Genomic DNA, 20,159 nt, shown 5'->3' on the forward strand with positions numbered 1-20,159 from the left:
GCAGAGAGAAATAATGAGACAAATATAGTGAAAGTGAGAGAAGCTTTGCTGCCCCGATAGTTCCTTTCCGGGCTCTGTGTATCGAAAACACACAAGATTTGTTGTCGACTATACTTTCAACATTTTAAAAGCTTTGACCAGTGTTTTTCAACCACTGTGCCGCGGCACTAGCGTGAGATATTGTCTGGTGTGCCGTGGGAAAATATGCAACTTCACCAAATTGGTCCAAAAAATCCATCCATTTTCTACCGCTTGTCCCTTTTTCAGGGTAGCGGGGGACAAGTCCCCACCTCATCGCAGGGCCAAATATTTTTTTGCAAATCAATAATTATAATAACGTGTGTGAGTGCAGTGTTTTTCAACCTTTTTTTGGTATGTAAAAGGTATATGTCCATCCATTTTCTACAGCTTTTCCCTTTTTGGGGTATGTAGCGCCTGAACCAAAAACTAGTGTGCTGTGAGATATTGTCTGGTGTGCCGTGGGAAATTATGTAACTTCACTCATTGGTCCAAAAAATATTTTTTTGCAAATCAATAATTATAATAATGTGCCGTTGTCGAGTGCAATGTTTTTCAACCTTTTTTTGCAATGTGTTGCTGCCATTAAATTCTAAGTTCATGATTATTTGCACAAAAACATGAAATATCTTGTCTTTGCAGTCTTTTCAATTGAATATAAGTTGAAAAGGATTTGCAAATCATTGTATTCTGTTTTTATTTAACGAATTACACAACGTACCAACTTCACTGGTTTTGGGTTTTTTAAATAAAAGGAGAATATACAGGATACATTGACATTTATTCTGTGTGTATGTATAGAATATTAAGAAAACGTGCTATACTGTGATTTATTTTGGTTATCAGAATATAGAGTTGTGTCCATATCGCACAGCGCTGCCGTATCTTAATCAATGAAGTGTCCCAAGCACCTGCCTGGTGGTTGTTTTCAGTTTCTTATGTAAGAATAGCTATTTAGCTTGTAAAAACACCTCAAAGGTGTGCTGATCGTTCACCTCTCTGTTTTGTGTAAACACAGACACAAAAGGGTGTGACCAAATTTCCGGGGTGTAGAAAAAAATGGATGCAAGACTGTCACAGGACACTTCCACGTAAATTCTCAGCAGGTCTGAAAGGAAAACAAGGAAAGTCTGTCTTGATAATTTGGACATGGGATGACGGCAGAGGTGGGACCAAGTCATTGTTTTGCAAGTCACAACTAAGTCTCAAGTCTTTGCCCTCAAGTCCGAGTCAAGTCCCGAGTCAAGACAGGCAAGCCCCGAGTCAAGTCCAAAGTCAAGACTGGAAAGTCTCAAGTCAAGTCCTAAGTCCTGCATTTTGAGTTTCGAGTCCTTTCAAGTCCTTTTAACCACAGACTAATATATTAACACAGATTGTGTATGCTTTTCAAACGCTGTATTTATTTATTAAAACAAGTGCATTTTAAATTGCAGGAAAGAAAATTGTGCTGACATTGCACTTTATAATAGCACTATTAACCAGTCATTTTAAACATTAACTCATTCCTTTACAGAACAAACACATTGAAAAATAAAGTGCAAATGTACTTATTTGTACAAAAGTGTTAACATTGAAAAAACATGACATATACGTGAACATAACAAAAAAGTTGTACTTTTTATATGTCAGGGCCCTATGCTGCATTGCATTTGCAAAAGACCAAATTAGCCAAGAGTCTGTCAGTCATTTGTGCACGATGGGGGCGTAGTATGATGCCACCAAGGCTGAAAACTCGCTCCACTGGAGCACTGGAGGCAGGCACTGCCAAGACTCTCATGGCCACTCGGAACAGTGAAGGAAGAGTCTTCATGTTCAATGCCCAGAACAAAAGGGGGGAGAGAGTTGTTTTGGGTTGGTGCACTACTTGTAAGTGTATCTTGTGTTTTTTATGTTGATTTAATTAAAAAAAATAAAAAATAAAAAATTATTTCTTGTGCGGCCCGATACCAATCGATCCACGGACCAGTACCGGGCCGCGGCCCGGTGGTTGGGGACCACTGAGGTAAACAACCAAAAGTATGTCAGAAAGCTAGCTAAAACGGTACACATATTCATAATATAGTATACATTTTAACTGACCTTTATTTGACTATTTTTGTCTTTTTTTAGGTGGCTAAAATACGCGGTGCTGCTGACCGCCGTCTAACGTTACGTGTGATATATTGACTAACGTAACCCTGCTTAAAAAAAATCACTGAACAAAAAGTATGAATAAGGTAGTGAACTGCAACAGATTCCCGTGTTTGCAATAACGTTATAACGTTAGCAGTGAGTTTACAGCCTCACTGATTTAACTACACAGCAAATAAAAGTCACGTTACTTAGCCAATAAACGTTATCTTACATTCAAAACTTACCGTTCTTTGTGCAACTTCAAATGCCGGACGAAGTTGGAAGTTGTTGCCTCTCCATCAGTAATTTTCGAACCGCATGTGTTGCATACTGCAAACCGTTTTGTGTTGACCACCTCGTAATTTTTATACCCAAACGAAATTATTTTAGGTATCATTTTTTGTTCACTGGCGTGTGGTTTGGACATGTCTTCTTCGTTGGTTGTCCTGCAATTTGATTGGATGAATGCTGTGTGATGAAAACAAAGTAGATCTAATTTGATTGGCTGTTGTACTGAGAGCACACCAGCTGACACACGCAACGCTGATAGACAAGTACACAATGAAAAATACGGAGCGCTCCCGAATAACTTTTTCATCTTTGGGTTTTGGGGAAAGTAGCAAGTCATGTCAAGTCAAAAGGCTCAAGTCCAAGTGAAGTCACAAGTCATCGATGTTAAAGTCTAAGTCGAGTTGCAAGTCTTTTTACATTTTGTCAAGTCGAGTCTAAAGTCATCAAATTCATGACTCGAGTCTGACTCGAGTCCAAGTCATGTGACTCGAGTCCACACCTCTGATTTGGAATTTGTTGACACTTGTTATTCACTCATTGACCTGGTCAGTCAAAACAGACGAGTGTTATCTCCACAAAGGTAGAGATCGTATCGTGTATTAACTCTTAATTGTGCAGGTGTACCTAACGTTGTAGCAGGTGAGTGCTTTTTTTTTTTTTTTCCTTTTTGAGCTTTGCAGTGAAACATCAGTGGCACAACCTCCCAGGCATGAGGAATCTGTCAAATTGCTGTCAACTATGCGCTGCTTTGTCATGAGACCACAAAGCACTGGAAACACGTAAAGTTGCCTTTTTCGCACCTTCGACTCCTCCCGCACTTCTTCCTCCTCCTCCTCCTCAAAAGCCCCCCCCACACACACACCGACACGCATACACACACTAACACACACAGTGGCAGCAGTAGCCGGGCTCAAGCTACTGCAGCTGTGACCGGAACAATAGCATTCCTCGGGTTTTTAAACGCCTGGCACTTAGATTCCTAGCAGTCAAATTCCTGCCGGGGAGAAGCCGCCGGGGGTTGCTATAGGACGCCCGAGAGCTGTGAGAAGCCTTGCAAGGAAACCTGCAGCTGTAAAACACTTTGTGATTTGTGTTTTTATATGAGTGGGGTTGGATGGATGTGCTCATGGGGATGGAGGAGACTCTCTTGTTCCACCTACCGTCACAGCTCTGTAAGATGTGGCATTTTCAACACTCCGCGTTTAGCAGTTTAGGTCAAAAGGCCTGCCTTGACGGTGTGTCGCATGAAGCACTGACACCTGTAGAGTCAACATGTGTGTGTCTCCCGCTGAGCTATCGCCAGCATGCAATATTCAAAAATGATGGGGACGAGTTCAATGGGGCACTGGTTTGATTACATTTCATTGTCGCTAATTGTAAAGGTGAATTCATTTGAATGAATTATGCCAGGGGTGTCAAACGTACGGCCCGAGGACGGGGGATGAGTTTGCCGAGTATAAAAATGTACCTGACATTTTTGAATTAAAATAAATATCTGTTCTAAATGTGTCCACTAGATGGCGCAATATCAATTCTTTGTATCTTTGTAGATGATGTTAGATATGTCAAAAAATAAATAAACCACATGATGTTAGTGCACCAGTCGAGGAAAATGATCAAACTGCATGCGGTATTAAAAAAATGATGGGGACGAGTTCAGTGGGGCACTATTTTGATTACATTTCATTGTCGCTAATTGTAAAGGTGAATTCATTTGAATGAATTATGCCAGGGGTGTCAAACGTACGGCCCGAGGATAGGTTTTATCCGGCCCGCCATATGAGTTTGCTAAGTATTAAAATTCACCGGAAATTTTTTAATGAAATAAATAGCTGTTCTAAATGTGTCCACTAGATGGCACAATAGAAATTCTTTGTATCTTTGTAGATGATGTTAGATGTGTCAAAAAATATATAAACCACACCAGTCGAGGACAATTATCCATCTGCATGCGGTATTAAAAAATTATGGGGACGAGTTCTAATCGGCACTGGTTTGATTACATTTCATTGTCGCTAATTGTAAAGGTGAATTCATTTGAATGAGTTATGCCAGGGGTGTCAAACATACGGCCCGAGGACAGGTTTTATCCGGCCCGCCATATTAGTTTGCTATGTATAAAAATGAATCTGAAATTTTTGAATGACATAAACAGCAGTTCTAAATGTGTCCACTAGATGGCGCAATAGCAATCCTTTGTATCTTTGTAGATGTTGTTAGATGTGTCAAAAAATAAATAAACCACATCAGTCGATGAAAATTATCAATCTGCATGCAGTATTAAAAAAATATGGGGACGAGTTCAAAGAGGCACTGGTTTGATTACATTTCATTGTCGCTAATTGTAAAGGTGAATTCATTTGAATGAATTATGCCAGGGGTGTCAAACGTACGGCCCTAGGACAGGTTTTATCCGGCCCGCCATATGAGTTTGCTAAGTATTAAAATTAACCTGACATTTTTGAATGAAATAAATAGCTGTTCTAAATGTGTCCACTAGATGGCGCAATATCAATTCATTGTATCTTTGTAGATGATGTTAGATATGTCAAAAAATAAATAAACCACATGATGTTAGAGCACCAGTCGAGGAAAATGATCAAACTGCATGCGGTATTAAAAAAATGATGGGGACGAGTTCAATGGGGCACTATTTTGATTACATTTCATTGTCGCTAATTGTAAAGGTGAATTCATTTGAATGAATTAAGCCAGGAGTGTCAAACGTACGCCCGAGGGACAGGTTTTTATCCGGCCTGGGGGATGAGTTTGCCGAGTATAAAAATTAATCTGAAATTTTTGAATCAATCAATCAATCAATCAATGTTTATTTATATAGCCCTAAATCACAAGTGTCTCAAAGTGTAATAAATAGCTGTTCTAAATGTGTTCACTAGATGGCGCAATATCAATTCTTTGTATCTTTGTAGATGATGTTAGATATGTCAAAAAATAAATAAACCACATGATGTTAGTGCACCAGTCGAGGAAAATGATCAAACTGCATGCGGTATTAAAAAAATGATGGGGACGAGTTCAATGGGGCACTATTTTGACTACATTTCATTGTCGCTAATTGTAAAGGTGAATTCATTTGAATGAATTAAGCCAGGAGTGTCAAACGTACGCCCGAGGACAGGTTTTATCCGGCCCGCCATATGAGTTTGCTAAGTACTAAAATTAACCGGAAATTTTTTAATGAAATAAATAGCTGTTTTAAACGTGTCCACTAGATGGCACAATAGAAATTCTTTGTATCTTTGTAGATGATGTTAGATGTGTCAAAAAATAAATAAACCACACCAGTCGAGGAAAATTATCAATCTGCATGCAGTATTAAAAAATTATGGGGACGAGTTCAAAGAGGCACTGGTTTGATTACATTTCATTGTCGCTAATTGTAAAGGTGAATTCATTTGAATGAATTATGCCAGGGGTGTCAAACGTACGCCCGAGGACAGGTTTTAACCGGCCCGCCATATGTGTTCGCTAAGTATTAAAATTAACCGGAAATTTTTGAATGAAATAAATGGCTGTTCTAAATGTGTCCACTAGATGGCGCAATATCAATTCTTTGTATCTTTGTAGATGATGTTAGATGTGTCAAAAAATAAATAAACCACATGATGTTAGTGCACCAGTCGAGGAAAATTATCAAACTGCATGCGGTATTAAAACAATGATGGGGACGAGTTCAATGGGGCACTATTTTGATTACATTTCATTGTCGCTAATTGTAAAGGTGAATTAATTTGAATGAATTAAGCCAGGAGTTTCAAACGTACGCCCGAGGACAGGTTTTATCCGGCCCGCCATATTAGTTTGCTATGTATAAAAATGAACCTGAATTTTTTGAATGACATAAACAGCAGTTTTAAATGTGTCCACTAGATGGCGCAATAGCAATTATTTGTATCTTTGTAGATGATGTTAGATGTGTCAAAAAATAAATAAACCACATCAGTCGATGAAAATTATCAAACTGCATGCAGTATTAAAAAATTATGGGGACTAGTTCAAAGCGGCACTGGTTTGATTACATTTCATTGTCGCTAATTGTAAAGTTGAATTCATTTGAATGAATTATGCCAGCGGTGTCAAACGTACGGCCCGAGGACAGGTTTTATCCAGCCCGCCACATGAGTTTGCTAAGTATTAAAATTAAAATTAAAATTAAAATCAAAAAATGTCCCGCTTTTCCTGAAATTCCCAATTGTTTTCTGAAATTCCCATTGAAATCAATAGGACATTCTTCAAAGTTCCACAATTCCCACATTTTTCACCTTATTCAAACCGTTCCATCTTCAAAATATTCAGCCTGTTCAGGAATTGTGTGCTCTAGTTCAACAATTCTAAAAAAAATTCCCAGATTTCCCATAATTCCTTTTTTTGCGTGGCATTTTCCCCATTCAAAATGAATTGGCCATTTTTCAAACTTGTACAATTCCCACATTCTACAACCCAGTAAAGCCATTCTACCTTTAACACATTCCACCATTCTGGAAATTCAAACTACCCCTTTTTTCATGTTAAAAAAAATTCGGAATATCCCGAAATTCCCTAATAACTCTACTCCATCATTTATTGCCCGATTTAAACAATTCTAACACCATTCAATTCAGCTCATTCAGGACATTCATGCTCCTAATCATTTTCAAAGAACCCCTCTTTTCCCAAAATTCCCAAATTTCCAGGAAGTTCCCATTGAAATGAATGGGACATTTTTTCCAAGTTGCACAATTCCCACATTTTTCAACCTTTTCAAACCATTCCAACATTCAAAGTACTCTTACATTCATACTACCGTATTTTCCGCACCATAAGCCGCCCTGGGTTATAAGCCGCGCCTTCAATGAACGGCATATTTCAAAACTTTGTCCACCTATAAGCCGCCCCGTGTTGTAAGCCGCATCTAACTGCGCTAAAGGGAATGTCAAAAAAACAGTCAGATAGGTCAGTCAAACTTTAATAATATATTAAAAACCAGCGTGATGTGGGCGCGCATGGAGTCGTATATCAACATGGACGGAGCTGCGTGAAAAAAGCCACCCGGCCTCTTCGCGTAAACTTCCCTTAACCACTCGCTCATCTTTTCTTCATCCATCCATCCCTTCGAGTTAGCTTTTATGATGACGCCGGCTGGAAAGGTCTCTTTTGGCAAGGTCTTCCTTTTGAATATCACCATGGGTGGAAGTTTCTGGCCATTAGCATGGCAAGCTAGAACCACAGTGAAGGATGACTTCTCATTCCCTGTGGTGCGAATATTCACCGTACGTGCTCCCGTTGTATCCACAGTGCGGTTCACAGGAATATCAGTTGCTGTGAAATAGTAATCCGTGTGCGGATGGAGAGATTGCGTCTTTTCATGAACCGGATCCCTGTCGTTTAGTAGGAGCCATTTTGTGGTCTTTACAGATGTAAACACACAAAGGAAATGAAACGTAATATCCGCACGCTTTTTCTTCTTCTACGCGGGCGGGTGGTTGCTTACAGTAGAAGAAGAAGCGCTTCCTGTTCTATGGGGGCGGGTGCTTACCTTGGCGGTTGCTTGCGTAGAAGAAGAAGCGCTTCCTGTTCTACCGGGAAAAAAGATGGCGGCTGTTTACCGTAGTTACGAGACCGAAACTTTATGAAAATTAATCGTAATATTTATCCATATATAAAGCGCACCGGGTTATAAGGCGCACTGTCAGCTTTTGAGAAAATTTGTGGTTTTTAGGTGCGCCTTATAGTGCGGAAAATACGGTACCCTTTTTTTCATGTTCAAAAAAATTCCAGATTTTCCGAAATTCCCTAATACCATTATTGCCCGATTTAAACAATTCTAACACCATTCAATTCAGCTCATTCAGGACATTCATGCTCCTAATCATTTTCAAAGAACCCCTCTTTTCCCAAAATTCCCAAATTTCCAGGAAGTTTCCATTGAAATGAATGGGACGTTTTTTCCAAGTTGCACAATTCCCACATTTTTCAACCTTTTCAAACCATTCCAACATTCAAAGTACTCTTACATTCATACTACCGTATTTTCCGCACCATAAACCGCCCTGGGTTATAAGCCGCGCCTTCAATGAACGGCATATTTCAAAACTTTGTCCACCTATAAGCCGCCCCGTGTTGTAAGCCGCATCTAACTGCGCTAAAGGGAATGTCAAAAAAACAGTCAGATAGGTCAGTCAAACTTTCATAATATATTAAAAACCAGCGTGATGTGGGCGCGCATGGAGTCGTATATCAACATGGACGGAGCTGCGTGAAAAAAGCCACCCGGCCTCTTCGCGTAAACTTCCCTTAACCACTCGCTCATCTTTTCTTCATCCATCCATCCCTTCGAGTTAGCTTTTATGATGACGCCGGCTGGAAAGGTCTCTTTTGGCAAGGTCTTCCTTTCTAATATCACCATGGGTGGAAGTTTCTGGCCATTAGCATGGCAAGCTAGAACCACAGTGAAGGATGACTTCTCATTCCCTGTGGTGCGAATATTCACCGTACGTGCTCCCGTTGTATCCACAGTGCGGTTCACAGGAATATCAAAAGTCAGTGGAACCTCGTCCATGTTGATAATGTTCTCTGGCCGGATCTTTTTTTCAGCTATCTTGTTTTTACAATATGCACGGAAAGTAGCCAGCTTTTCTTGAAAGTCTTTAGGCAGTTGCTGTGAAATAGTAGTCCGTGTGCGGATGGACGAGATTGCGTCTTTTCATGAACCGGAAACCTGTCGCTTAGTAGGAGCCATTTTGTGGTCTTTACAGATGTAAACACACAAAGGAAATGAAACGTAATATCCGCGCGCTTCTTCTTCTTCTACGGGGGCGGGTGGTTGCTTACAGTAGAAGAAGAAGCGCTTCCTCTTCTATGGGGAAAAAAGATGGCGGCTGTTTACCGTAGTTAAACTTTATGAAAATGAATCTTAATATTAATCCATATATAAAGCATACCGGGTTATAAGCCGCACTGTCAGCTTTTGAGTAAATTTGTGGTTTTTAGGTACGGCTAATAGTGCGGAAAATACGGTACATTCTGTCAGCATTTCACTTCAACTTCAGCATTCACACGCAATTCCTTCAGGAATTGCCTCTTCTAGTTACATATGCTGGTCTTGGACTGTTATCTCGTTTGCAATATTGGTCCGTTTAAGTGTTTGACTTTGAATTGTCTTCGTTTTGTCTTAAAGTCTTTCTTGCGGAGCTTTCAGCTGACACAATACGTAGAGAAATTGCATGGGTATAGCAACTTTGACTACGGATTTATTTTTAATACACAATATAGCCCCCATATTAGGGTTTTAAGAGAATAACATTTGTAAAATAATGACAAATTCATTCACAATTTCAACATTAGTGTCAATGCTAAATTTTTTTAATCATTTGGCCCTCCTCTATTGACTGTAGTCCTCTCAGCACTGAGCTGTCCAACTATCAGCCCATCTAGAATAACCCCCCAAAATAACAATTTTCTCATTAACGACGGCTGTTTCACAATTTAAATATAAATGAATCTAATTTAGTGGACCTCCGCCACGATGAAGGGGACTCATTTAGAGGCAATCTAAAATTAATGAGGGCATCTGGAGAGAGACAGTAGAGAGGGGCCATGTGTGGCTTTACAGATACCGGCGTTAACAAGCTACTGTACTTTAAACACTGGGAAATCCTCATTAATTTTTTAAAGTTAATGCACTACTGTACTCTTGACTGCCAGAAAAGAGCTTTAGTGGTAGTCGGAACATATTGGAGGGACTGACTCTTGGCCCTCTTGTCAGAAAGCATTTGGGGAAAATCCAGAACTAAGATTTTCTGTCGGTGTCAGATTTAAAGGCACCGTTTTGCGGTTTTATGACCACTTGACAAGACTAATCTTATTTTAATTTTTTTAATGTTTTTTGTTTGAAGAAGTTTCGACTAGATCACAGCACTCTCCTTTAAAAGACGTTTCCCTGGTCAGCCCGGCAGATGCCGACCAGCTCCCACAGCGACTGTTTGGTTTTGCAGGTTTAATTCCCCGATGGGTTCGGGTCCAGAGTGGTTAGGCTGAGCCCTAAAGGCCAGCGGGCTTGTCAGGTGTCTCCACACATTAACGTTGCTCTGCTCACACCCTGAGCCGACAGCACAGTGAAGCAGAGAGTGAGGAGGGGGGAGTGACGGCACAAACGCTGATCGGGCATGGTGGGAGGTATACATTCTGCAAAGAAGTTTTGCTCCATCTAATTTGTTTTGTATTGTCTGTTTGCTGTTGAATTACTGACAGTCGGTTATTATTTGTTGTAAAAATGTAAAGTCGTGGTCAAAAGCAGGGGCGTCACTAGCTTTTAAGGACAGGGGGGGCTTTGCCCCCAGGAGATGCACAGGATGCGAGCGAATGTCACGCACGAGCACAAAACTTCACAAACGGCTAACAAAGACTTAGAAATTATTCATTGTTATTATTATTATTTTTTTTAAATGCACGGGACGAAATGAAATGCTCCCCGGGACGATGGTTTTTAACCATATATTTTCTTATTCTTTTTATGTATTTATTCATTTTACATTTTATATTAAATATCTTGTTTTTTCCTCCCTCTGAAAATCCTATTAAATGTTTAACAAGCCATCCTATAATAATAAAACAGCTATTAATGTACCGTATTTTCCGCACTATGAGGCGCACCTAAAAACCACAAATTTTCTCAAAAGCTGACAGTGCGCCTTATAACCCGGTGCGCTTTATATATGGATAAATATTAAGATTCATTTTCATAAAGTTTCGGTCTCGTAACTACGGTAAACAGCCGCCATCTTTTTTCCCGGTAGAACAGGAAGCGCTTCTTCTTCTACGCAAGCAACCGCCAAGGTAAGCACCCGCCCCCATAGAACAGGATGCGCTTCTTCTTCTACTGTAAGCAACCACCCGCCCGCGTAGAAGAAGAAAAAGCGCGCGGATATTACGTACGTTTCATTTCCTTTGTGTGTTTACATCTGTAAAGACCACAAAATGGCTCCTACTAAACGACAGGGATCCGGTTCATGAAAAGACGCAATCTCTCCATCCGCACACGGATTACTATTTCACAGCAACTGATATTCCTGTGAACCGCACTGTGGATACAACGGGAGCACGTACAGTGAATATTCGCACCACAGGGAATGAGAAGTCATCCTTCACTGTGGTTCTAACTTGCCATGCTAATGGCCAGAAACTTCCACCCATGGTGATATTCAAAAGGAAGACCTTGCCAAAAGAGACCTTTCCAGCCGGCGTCATCATAAAAGCTAACTCGAAGGGATGGATGAAGAAAAGATGAGCGAGTGGTTAAGGTAAGTTTAAGTTTACGCGAAGAGGCCGGGTGGCTTTTTTCACGCAGCTTCGTCCATGTTGATATACGACTCCATGCGCGCCCACATCACGCTGGTTTTTAATATATTATTAAAGTTTGACTGACCTATCTGACTGTTTTTTTGACATTCCCTTTAGCGCAGTTAGATGCGGCTTACAACACGGGGCGGCTTATAGGTGGACAAAGTTTTGAAATATGCCGTTCATTGAAGGCGCGGCTTATAACCCAGGGCGCCTTATGGTGCGGAAAATACGGTAACAATACAATAAAACAAATATATTTAATGATGTTTTTTTTCATTATTTTAACAATAGGCTTATGTATATTACTTTATATAGATTCTACAAGAAACACAAAACTTAAAAAATAAATTATTAACAATTGCACACACGAGGTTTTGTGCAGCTTCACTCATTGTAAAGGAAGATAATGTGCTTCGTACACCTGCAGGACCGCAAGCAAGGTCGCAGAGAAAATGCGGGCTGGAATTTGAGTGATGTGGGCATTTTCTATATGAACAAGTGGAATGGATTGGATACCGACGCACGGAAGGGGCTCTCTACCTTACGCTACGAAGTGAGGGGAAACTGAGTGAATAATAACAGGTTATATGATTATTTATTTAAACTCATATTTGGGCCACTTTATAATGAATATGTCGGCATTTATTTGTAAAAAAAACCCGAAAAAAAACACCAAATTATTTAGGGGGGCTTATTATTATTTTTTTTTTTTAAATGCACGGGACGAAATGAAATGCTCCCCGGGACGATGGCTTTTAACCATATATTTTCTTTTTCTTTTTATGTATTTATTCATTTTACATTTTATATTAAATATCTTGGTTTTTCCTCCCTCTGAAAATCCTATTAAATGTTTAACAAGCCATCCTAAAATAATAAAACAGCTATTAATGTAACAATACAATAAAACAAATATATTTAATGATGTTTTTTTTTCATTATTTTAACAATAGGCTTATGTATATTATGTCATGACTTGGACTGTGGAGTTTTTGTTTTCCCAAGATGCAAGAGAATTTGGATCGGACATGGCTTGAAGGTGGGTACATGATTTATTTAACACTATAACTACAAAGAAAGGATCAAACAAAAGGCGCGCACAGGGGCGGAGGTACAAAACTAGACTATAAAACACAAAACTTGCACATGGGCAGAAACTCTGAACAATTAAACAAAACACGAACTGTGGCTTAATAAACAAACTTACTGTGGCATGGGATCGTGAACAGGGCTTGAAACGCGAGGATAGCAGGGTGAGAAAGGCTATGACTCCAGGACGAACAACAGAAAATGAATGAACTTAAATACTATGGACATGATTAACAACAGGTGCGTGACTCAAAACAGGTGCGTGACATGACAGGTGAAACTAATGGGTAACTATGGTGACAAGACAAGGGAGTGAAAAGACAGAAACTAAACAAAACATGACTTAAAACAAAACCTGATTACACAGACATGACATATTACTTTATATAGATTCTACAAAAAACACAAAACTTAAAAAATAAATTATTTACAATTGCACACACAAGGTTTTGTGCAGCTTCACTCATTGTAAAGGAAGATAATGTGCTTCGTACACCTGCAGGACCGCAAGCAAGGTCGCAGAGAAAATGCGGGCTGGAATTTGAGTGATGTGGGCATTTTCTGGCATGGATTGGATACCGACGCACTAAAGGGGCTCTCTACCTTACGCTACGAAGTGAGGGGAAACTGAGTGAATAATAACAGGTTATATGATTATTTATTTAAACTCATATTTGGGCCACTTTATAATGAATATGTCGGCATTTATTTGTAAAAAAAAAACAAAAAAAAAACACAAAATTATTTAGGGGGGCTTAAGAATATTTTAGGGGGGCTTGAGCCCCCATAAAATAGGCCTAACAACGCCAATGGTCAAAAGTTTACATACACTTGTAAAGAACATAATGTCATGGCTGTCTTGAGTTTCCAATCATTTCTACAACTCTTATTTTTTTGTGATAGAGTGATTGTGAAGAGTGAAGTGAATTATATTTATATAGCGCTTTTCTCTAGTGACTCACATAGTGAAACCCAATATCTAAGTTACACTTAAACCAGTGTAATAATAATATAATAATAAATATTTTAGTCACCTATAACACAAAGTTTTGGTGATGTCAAAATGGAACCCCAATACTAGACTTTTTAGTATGCGACCCTTGGTGGACAACATTTAGACACTACTGATCTACAATATTAAAAGGTTTCAAAATAAAAATAAAATGTACCTAAATTATAAACAAAATAAAATATTAACCTATGAATTAAAACATCAAAACCATAATATACATTGTTAAATGTGTAACTAAACATTAATACTGTATTTTTATACATGTTTTTCACAAACATGGTTATGCAGTTAAAAATTATTATTATTATATGGGAAAAACTATGGCAAAAGTGTAACAAAAGGCTATGTAATGAAAAAAGGCTAATATAATACACAATATCAGCTTTAAAGGGGAACATTATCACAATTTCAGAAGGGTTAAAACCATTAAAAATCAGTTCCCAGTGGCTTATTTTATTTTTCAAAGTTTTTTTCAAAATTTTACCCATCACGCAATACCCCTAAAAAAAGCTTCAAAATGCCTGATTTTAACCATCGTTATATACACCCGTCCATTTTCCTGTGACGTCACAAAGTGAAGCCAACACAAACAAACATGGCGGAAAGAACAGCAAGCTATAGCGACATTAGCTCGGATTCAGACTCGGATTTCAGCGGTTTAAGCGATTCCACAGATTACAAATGTATTGAAGTGTGGAGGCAGGTAGCGAAAACGAAATTGAAGAAGAAACTGAAGCTATTGAGCCATATCGGTTTGAACCGTATGCAAGCGAAACCGACGAAAACGACACGACAGCCAGCGACACGGGAGAAAGCGAGGACGAATTCGGCGATCGCCTTCTAACCAACGATTGGTATGTGTTTGTTTGGCATTAAAGGAAACTAACAACTATGAACTAGGTTTACAGCATATGAAATACATTTGGCAACAACATGCACTTTGAGAGTGCAGACAGCCCAATTTTCATCAATTAATATATTCTGTAGACATACCCTCATCCGCGCTCTTTTCCTGAAAGCTGATTTGTCCAGTTTTGGAGTTGATGTCAGCAGGCCAGGGAAGCTAGGGTCGATAGGGGGTTTAGCTCGCTGGTCTGCGGGAACAAACTGCCGCCATTGCTTGCCGTGCTACCGAGGTCCTTTGTCCCTGAATTGCTCACACACTCCGGCAGATTCAATGGGGGTCTGGCGGCAGATTTCTTTGACTTTATGGTTGGAAATGCATCTGCTTTGAGTGTCGCAGGATATCCACACATTCTTGCCATCTCTGTCGTAGCATAGCTTTCGTCGGTGAAGTGTGCGGAACAAACGTCCAATTTCTTGCCACTTTGGCATCTTTGGGCCACTGGTGCAACTTGAATACGTCCCTGTTCGTGTTGTTACACCCTCCGACAACACACCGACGAGGCATGATGTCTCCAAGGTACGGAAAACAGTCGAAAAAACGGAAAATAACAGAGCTGATTTGACTCGGTGTTTGAGAAAATGGCGGATTGCTTCCCGATGTGACGCCACGTTGTGACGTCATCGCTCTGAGAGCGAATAATAGAAAGGCGTTTAATTCGCCAAAATTCACCCATTTAGAGTTCGGAAATCGGTTAAAAAAATATATGGTCTTTTTTCTGCAACATCAAGGTATATATTGACGCTTACATAGGTCTGGTGATAATGTTCCCCTTTAAGTATGTTTAAATGTATACTTTGACTTCTCAGTATGCGGCCCTTGATGGAAACGATATTAGAGCATAACAATCTGGTATGGGCGGTATCGATATTTCAGTATTAATCTGCACATCACTACAATAACCTCTTAAAGACCTACTGAGATGCGATTTTCTTATTTAAACGGGGATAGCAGGTCCATTCTATGTGTCATAATTGATCATTTCGCGATATTGACATATTTTTGCTGAAAGGATTTAGTAGAGAAAGTTCGCAACTTTTTGGTCGCTGATAAAAAAGCCTTGCCTGTACCGGAAGTAGCAGACGAGTAGCGTGACGTCACAGGTTGTGGAGCTCCTCACATCCGCACATTGTTTACAATCATGGCCACCAGCAGCGAGAGCGATTCGGACCGAGAAAGCGACGATTTCCCCATTAATTTGAGCGAGGATGAAAGATTTGTGGATGAGGAAAGTGAGAGTGAAGGACTAGAGGGCAGTGGGAGCGATTCAGATAGGGAAGATGCTGTGAGAGGCGGGTGGGACCTGATATTCAGCTGGGAATGACTAAAACAGTAAATAAACACAAGACATATATATACTCTATTAGCCACAACACAACCAGGCTTATATTTAATATGCCACAAATTAATCCCGCATAACAAACACCTCCCCCTTCCCGTCCATATAACCCGCCATACAACTCAAACACCTGCACAACACACTCAATCCCAAAGCCCAAAGCACCGTTCACCTCCCCAAAGTTCATACAGCACATATATTTCCCCAAAGTCCCCAAAGTTACGTACGTGACATGCACATAGCGGCACGCACGTACGGGCAAGCGATCAAATGTTTGGAAGCCGCAGCTGCATGCGTACTCACGGTACCGCGTCTGCGCATCCAACTCAAAGTCCTCCTGGTAAGAGTCTCTGTTGTCCCAGTTCTCCACAGGTCAATGGTAAAGCTTGACTGTCATCTTCCGGGAATGTAAACAATGAAACACCGGCTGTGTTATCCGGCACAACAGTCAAGGGGTGCATTCTACGGCGGGGGTGCGTTATCCGGCACAACACCTGCCGCAATACACCGCTTCCCACCTACAGCTTTCTTCTTTGCTGTCTCCATTGTTCATTGAACAAATTGCAAAAGATTCACCAACACAGATGTCCAGAATACTGTGGAATTTTGCGATGAAAACAGACGACTTAATAGCTGGCCACCACTAGAGATGTCCGACAATATCGGCAGACCGATATTGTCGGACATCTCTAGTGTGAATGAGTGTAAATGGGGGAGGGAGGTTTTTAGGGTTGGTGCACTATTTAAAGTGTATCTTGTGTTTTTTATGTTGATTTAATAAAATAAAAATAAATAAATTAAAAAAATGATACCGATAATAAAAAAACCAATACCGATAATTTCCGATATTAAATTTTAACGCATTTATCGGCCGATAATATCGGCAGACCGATATTGTCGGACATCTCTAGTGTGAATGAGTGTAAATGGGGGAGGAAGGTTTTTTGGGTTGGTGCACTAATTGTAAGTGTATCTTGTGTTTTTTTATGTTGATTTAATAAAATAAAAAATAAATAAATAAATTAAAAAACGATTCCGATAATAAAAAAAACGATACCAATAATTTCCGATATTACATTTTAACGCATTTATCGGCCGATAATATCGGCAGGCCGATATTGTCGGACATCTCTAGTGTGAATGAGTGTAAATGGGGGAGGAAGGTTTTTTGGGTTGGTGCACTAATTGTAAGTGTATCTTGTGTTTTTTATGTTGATTTAATAAAATAAAAAAAAATTAAAAAATACATAAATAAATAAAAAAACGATACCGATAATTTCCGATATTACATTTTAACGCATTTATCGGCCGATAAATTCAGGAGACCGATATTGTCGGACATCTCTAGTGTGAATGAGTGTAAATGGGGGAGGAAGGTTTTTTGGGTTGGTGCACTAATTGTAAGTGTATCTTGTGTTTTTATGTTGATTTAATAAAATAAAAAAAATAAAAAAATACATAAATAAATAAAAACGATATCGATAATTTCCGATATTACATTTTAACGCATTTATCGGCCGATAATATCGGCAGGCCGATATTGTCGGACATCTCTAGTGTGAATGAGTGTAAATGGGGGAGGGAGGTTTTTTGCGGTTGGTGCACTAATTAAAGTGAATCTTGTGTTTTTTATGTTGATTTAATAAAATAAAAAAATTAATAAAAATAAATAAATAAAAAAACGATACTGATAATAATAAAAAAAAACGATACCGATATATTCCGATATTACATTTTAACGCATTTATCGGCCGATGATATCAGTAGACCGATATTGTCGGACATCTCTAGTGTGAATGAGTGTAAATGGGGGAGGAAGGTTTTTTGGGTTGGTGCACTAATTGTAAGTGTATCTTGTGTTTTTTATGTTGATTTAATAAAATAAAAAAAATAAAAAAATAAATTAAAAAAACGATACTGATAATTAAAAAAACGATACCGATAATTTCCGATATTACATTTTAACACATTTATCGGCCGATAATATCGGCAGACCGATATTGTCGGACATCTCTAGTGTGAATGAGTGTAAATGGGTGAGGAAGGTTTTTTGGGTTGGTGCACTAATTGTAAGTGTATCTTGTGTTTGTTATGTTGATTTAATAAAATAAAAAAAATAAAAAAATACATAAATAAATAAAAAAACGATACCGATAATAAAAAAAAAACGATACCGATCATTTCCGATATTACATTTTAACGCATTTATCGGCCAATAATATCAGCAGACCGATATTGTCGGACATCTCTAGTGTGAATGAGTGTAAATGGGGGAGGAAGGTTTTTTGGGTTGGTGCACTAATTGTAAGTTTATCTTGTGTTTTTTATGTTGATTTAATAAAATTAAAAAAATATAAAATAAAAAACATTTAAAAAAAAAACGATACCGATAATAAAAAAAACGATACCGATAATTTCCGATATTACATTTTAACGCATTTATCGGCCGATAATATCGGCAGGCCGATATTGTCGGACATCTCTAGTGTGAAGGAGTGTAAATGGGTGAGGGAGGTTTTTTAGGTTGGTGCACTAATTGTAAGTGTATCTTGTGTTTTTTATGTTGATTTAATAAAATAAAAAAAATAAAAAAATACATAAATAAATAAAAAAACGATATCGATAATTTCCGATATTACATTTTAACGCATTTATCGGCCGATAATATCGGCAGGCCGATATTGTCGGACATCTCTAGTGTGAATGAGTGTAAATGGGGGAGGGAGGTTTTTTGGGTTGGTGCACTAATTGTAAGTGTATCTTGTGTTTTTTATGTTGATTTAATAAAAGAAAAAAAATAAAAAATAAAATAAAAAACCGATACCGATAATAAAAAAAACGATACCGATAATTTCCGATTTTACATTTTAACGCATTTATCGGCGGACAATATCGGCAGGCCGATATTGTCGGACATCTCTAGTGTGAATGAGTGTAAATGGGGGAGGAACGTGTTTTGGGTTGGTGCACTAATTGTAAGTGTATATTGTGTTTTTTATGTTGATTTAATAAAATAAAAAAAATAAAAAAATACATAAATAAATTTAAAAAACGATACCGATAATAAAAAAAAAACGATACCGATAATTTCCGATATTACATTTTAACGCATTTATCGGCCGATAATATCGGCAGGCCGATATTGTCGGACATCTCTAGTGTGAATGAGTGTAAATGGGGGAGGGAGGTTTTTTGGGGTTGGTGCACTAATTGTAAGTGTATCTTGTGTTTTTTATGTTGATTTAATAAAATAAAAAAATTAAAAATAAATAAATAAATTTAAAAAATGATACCGATAATAAAAAAAACGATACCAATAATTTCCGATATTACATTTTAACGCACTTATCGGCCGATAATATCGGGAGGCCGATATTGTCGGACATCTCTAGTGTGAATGAGTGTAAATGGGTGAGGAAGGTTTTTTGGGTTGGTGCACTAATTGTAAGTGTATCTTGTGTTTTTTATGTTGATTTAATAAAACAAAAAAAATTAAAAAATACATAAATAAATAAAAAAAACGATTCCGATAATTTCCGATATTACATTTTAATGCATTTATCGGCCGATAATATCGGCAGGCCGATATTGTCGGACATCTCTAGTGTGAATGAGTGTAAATGGGGGAGGAAGGTTTTTTGGGTTGGTGCACTAATTGTAAGTGTATCTTGTGTTTTTTATGTTGATTTAATAAAATTAAAAAAATTAAAAAATACATAAATAAATAAAAAAACAATACCGATAATTTCTGATATTACATTTTAACGCATTTATCGGCCGATAATATCGGCAGACCGATATTGTCGGACATCTCTAGTGTGAATGAGTGTAAATGGGGGAGGGAGGTTTTTTGGGTTGGTGCACTAATTGTAAGTGTATCTTGTGTTTTTAAGGTTGATTTAATAAAATAAAAAAATACATAAATAAATAAAAAAACGATACCGATAATTTCCGATATTACATTTTAGCGCATTTATTGGCCGATAATATCGGCAGGCCGATATTGTCGGACATCTCTAGTGTGAATGAGTGTAAATGGGGGACGGAGGTTT

The 20,159-nt window shown here is 38.5% G+C and overlaps 1 protein-coding gene and 1 long non-coding RNA gene across 5 annotated transcripts in view; both read left to right on the forward strand.

The window, feature by feature from the left end:
• sox2 (SRY-box transcription factor 2) overlaps window positions 1-20,159 on the forward strand; it is a 379,189-nt gene that overhangs the window by 293,089 nt on the left and 65,941 nt on the right. The window lies entirely within an intron of this gene.
• LOC140679400 (uncharacterized) lies at window positions 17,576-19,853 on the forward strand. Its single transcript, XR_012050816.1, has 2 exons — window positions 17,576-17,692; window positions 17,927-19,853. It is a non-coding gene; the product is annotated as an uncharacterized lncRNA (long non-coding RNA).

Source organism: Nerophis lumbriciformis, linkage group LG14 (genome assembly GCF_033978685.3).
Source record: "Nerophis lumbriciformis linkage group LG14, RoL_Nlum_v2.1, whole genome shotgun sequence".
Classification (NCBI taxonomy): Eukaryota; Metazoa; Chordata; class Actinopteri; order Syngnathiformes; family Syngnathidae; genus Nerophis; species Nerophis lumbriciformis.